At 39.0% G+C, this 4,667-nt stretch overlaps 1 non-coding gene across 1 annotated transcript; it reads right to left on the reverse strand.

Annotated features, from left to right (window-relative positions):
• Positions 1–4,237: 4,237 nt before the first annotated feature.
• On the reverse strand, positions 4,238–4,309 carry Trnap-ugg (transfer RNA proline (anticodon UGG)). The gene has a single exon. It is a non-coding gene; the product is annotated as a tRNA-Pro (tRNA).
• Between the last annotated feature and the right edge of the window lie 358 nt (positions 4,310–4,667).

Here is a 4,667-nt window from a genome sequence, read left to right on the forward strand (position 1 = left end):
ATTGTATGTGTATTGGCTGTATTCCAGTGGTTCATCGTACGAATATGGGTCAGAATCAAAGCAAACGCTTCAACAACTTGAAGTTCTTCATTCTGAAGAAGTTTGGACGTGGTCGTAGGTAAGTTCAAAATAACTTTTCGGTTCGTAACTTTGACTCGACTCTGACTTTTGCTGATAAGCTTAGGCGTCTCGTAACAATCACCCAGATGTAATATTGTAAATCTACAGGTGGATTAAGAATATTTTCTGATATCAATATTTGATATTGTGTTCAAATCAGGGAACAACTACTATAATGATAGAACACATTTGATGGACAAACGGGTGACTTTGAGGTTTGATTATTGGCTCAATTACGGTAGAATTCTCGTCACATACACATCAACGGTCGAACTGTGCATCAGGAAATGGTACTTGTACTAAATATTATTGCGTTGTTTTTTTTTCTTCATAAAAACTGTTGTTGAAACAATCAACCTTCCGTGTAGTCATACTATACGTAGGAGTCCAGGAGATAAGACTAGTTTTGATGACGGGCAGATAGTCGTTGAAAGGAAGACTTCTCCTGTCTCTCAGTGTGAATTAACGATGGACATGTCATCCAGGACTGTGCTGCCTAATGCAGTGAGTGGAGAAGTCTATGAAAGTGACGTCACTAATGCAGTAACCAGTAACCAAGGTAGGACTAGTAATCACGTAATGGACTTGTCCTGCATGTCAGAATTGTTAAAGAATTTAAAGATACCAGTCGATGGTGGTGACAAAGATAGAACTCGTCTTAAAGTAACTAGTCTAGACCAATCAAAAGAGAACATGATCAGACATCCCTGAAGATGTTGACTATGAATAACAAACTAAAACAAAAACTGGTTAAGTTTAACCCCAATGTATGTATGTATGTATGTATGTATGTATGTATGTATGTATGTATGTATGGCAGGATTAGATGTATCAAGGCAAAGAATTATCTCTGTCATAAAAAAAAACATCTTTACAGCCAAACCAAAGACCACAAATGTTCAGGCGCAAACTTTCCAGGAAGAACCAACTGTTACAGGAACAAGGTATGTGATGGAAAGATTTCTGACAGATCTCCTTAAATGTGATTTGCCACCTCCATACGACATACAGAATATGAACATACAAGGAACACCCAGTGGTATCCCAGAAACTTCCTCCAATTATGCAATGTCCGAAGAAGAGGAAGACTATATTGCAACACATTCCATATCAAGAACACGATACCAAATCAGAAACACTATAATAGGCCTAACTGTTTATGATACACTAGAGGACATGAGTGTAATCATATAAGTATATGCAACTTTTAATTCCATAACATGTTAGTGATGGAATACCAACGGTGAACTAAGCCTGACAAACATTGTTATAGCTAGTGTAGTTGCAACATGCGAAAAGCAACGGATATTAATATAACGTAACCCACAAAGAGGCCAGTCTAACACAGCGAAAGATATCCACATCTACTCAGAGTGCCAATAAGACTGTGGACAAAATAACTGTTGTGTGTTCAGATAGATTCACAGTGCCAGTGAAGATGAAATGATGATATGAATTTGAGTCACGATTGAAATACAGGACAAATATTTTGTATCGGAATGGTGTATAGACAATATCTGAGTGAATTTGAAGAGACTCAGTTGATATTGAAGGGGAATATATTTGATTTATTTATCATTTTAATAAAGGTTGTTTTAAAAGTGTTCTTTCATATCCTATACAGCTTGTTGGTGTTTTTTTCTAATTTTAATCATCTGCATAACTAATGATCTTCGACAATTACAAATCTAGCATAAATCATATGGCAGTTCAGAATGCTGGGTTAGTCTAGAGACTCGTCTTTAACTTTCTAATGTAGAGATCCATAGATATGTCGTCAAATGTTATGGGAAGACCATTTACTATTCGTACTTTGTTTAAATACGAGAAAACGCAAACCCTTTCTGTTATATATAGGGTTTAAAAAGAAAAGAAAAGAAGAAACATGAATGGATGGATTGTTGGGTGGGTGGGTCGATGGATGGATTGAGGGAGGGATGCGTGGACGGATATGTGTGTGTGGGGGGGGGGTTAGGTGGGTGGGTGGATGGATGGATGGGTGGGAGGACGGGTGGATTAATTGGTGAATGGATTGTTGAGTAGGTGGGTAGGTAGGTAGGTAGGTAGGTAGGTAGGTGGGTGAATGGATGGATGGAGGGAGGGATGCATTCATGCATAACGGAAATACAACTCTTCTAATTCTGTTTCCTACTAATACCATTGCTTTGTTGTGATGACTTCATCATATATCACCATACCACTCTCCACTTCGGGAATTCAATCTAGGTCACATAAGTCGGTTGTCAGGGGCAACATGGTATTTTACAGGGGTACAGTAATGCAAGAAAAAAATTAATATCGTTGAAAAACAGGAGGATGTATACCTTGTAGTCGTTTGATGACAACTCCTCTGGATGCCGGTGAGGGCGGAGTGACAGAACGTACATGTATCTTACCGGCTTGCACAGCACTAAGGGACTGCATAAAAGGGTACTCCATGCAGCCTGGGCCCTTCCCTCCTGTGTAAAGGGATAGGTCAGTTTCTTCGGTCGGGGTGGATTGGTGTGTGGAGGGGGGGGCTGTTTTTGAAATTAGCGAGGGTGGTCATCCTGTTTTGAATGAGTTGGATATGGGGGGAGGGGGTCATTGTGTTTTGGATTTCTATGGAAGAAAAAATCCATGAATTTAGAGTGGCATGACCTTGTCTGAACCATGGAAATTTTTCATGTCGGAAGGGGTTAATTGTATGCTTTCTATTTCGGATACTACATGTTATTGACACTAGCTACAAATAATCACATCTCATCAGATTCCAGTTTGTGTTATACATATAATAGGTATGAGCACCCAATGTTGTCTACAAACATACCAGTGACTTCACTCTATCTACAATAGTTATGCCACTATACCAATGTTACGGACACTAGCTGGCCAATATGCGTCATGCGAAACTCATTTATAACTTGCATTAACATTTTAAGAACATATTTTAACCCTATGTGTAAAGAAAAGTTTAATTTCTGATACTGGTGCTGTCTTGTAAAGCTTGGAATTATTGCCTGAAAGGCTTTGAATAGCCTAAAATTGACTATAAGTTTAAAAACAACAACCAGGACTTCTAGGGATAGACCCCTTGGACCCCATGAGAGGTGTACATATTCCCATCTCAAGCTTTACCCCTACCTGTTACTAAAAAGATGCTATTAAACTTCTCTATACATATATTTACCCTGTGTAATCGCCCGGGGGTGGGGGTTCACTATGTTTTAGAATTATGTGATTTATGTGATAGGGGCCCCTGGGGTCAGCCTGTTTTCCATTTTACAGAGAGTGGGGTCAGTGACATTTCGTCGGCCCAAAAATCCACCGATTCCCCCCCCCCCCCCCCCGCGGCTGGAGAAACTGACCAGTCCCTTTCTGTCGTACGGATACTAGTCTCGTGTACTGGGCTTGATAATGATTTTGTCTGTACTGGCGTCCTCTGAGGTCACTGTCGTAAAGATGATCAACAGGTGTCAGGGCTATAGACAAATACACAGCAATACACCACTTACTGCATGACGAATTGTTATTTCGCGGTGGGTAGACTTGCGCGATCATAGAAACAAGCATGTAATTTTACCCCTTCCTTTTATACAGTTGGATAAATACGTCAATATTATCGATATTATCAACATTTTATTGTATTCTGATAGAAATGTTCTGATACACATCTCGGGAAACAATTGCCTGTTGACAAGAACTTGTGAATGATGAAGTTCACCAAAAGAACTGCAATGTGATTGATTTGGTGAAGTTCATCAAAAGATTTATACAACTCATTGCATTTAATTATCAATTGTATAACTTTATACTAAATCTTAAAGTCCGATTTTTCATGTTCATGTACATATCATCAGTGTGCCCATTTTGAGCTGCACCCGAGTGTTCATTAGGAGAATTTGTGACTTCATATCCTCCTAACCTTGAGTTTTTCAATGTCAAGCAATGGTGTGCAGTAGTGACCCGGGTTTACAACCCTACATGTTTGAAGCAAAACATTCAGAAGCTGCACTAAAATACCTTAATACTTATTTATTTATTTATTTAATTGTTTACTTATATATTTGTTGCTTTTTTAAAAACATTGAGGACAGTCAATTTTTTCCTCCTGCAAAACAGTCAGCAAAATACCAACGGGCTTGTCCGGGAATTGAACCCGGGACCTCTCGCACCCAAAGCGAGAATCATGCCACTAGACCAACAAGCCGATGACATCCAAAGGAAATCATTGATTTGAATCTTTCACATACTTGGGACCAGGTGTTCACATCTTTTTCTAGGCAAGTGAGTGGTGTGAACTCTCAAACTAGCTGTTAAAACCTTTGTTTTAGTACGGAGTAATTACTTCACTCTGCTGATTAAAGTCCTTAGAGAAAGGACGAAAGTTTTAGACACAGCAGCTTTCTAAAACTGTTTGTGTTGGAAATTGAAATGTTTACACTACATATGGCTAATACTAACTTACATAGAAATCATTGATGTTACGGCACAAGTTATACTTCCAGCGAGTCGACTCCTAATTGCGAAGAAATTGTGCAGCTGGCCATGGAGGTATTATTATTATT

This window comes from Glandiceps talaboti, chromosome 7 (genome assembly GCF_964340395.1).
Source record: "Glandiceps talaboti chromosome 7, keGlaTala1.1, whole genome shotgun sequence".
NCBI classification, from domain to species: domain Eukaryota; kingdom Metazoa; phylum Hemichordata; class Enteropneusta; family Spengelidae; genus Glandiceps; species Glandiceps talaboti.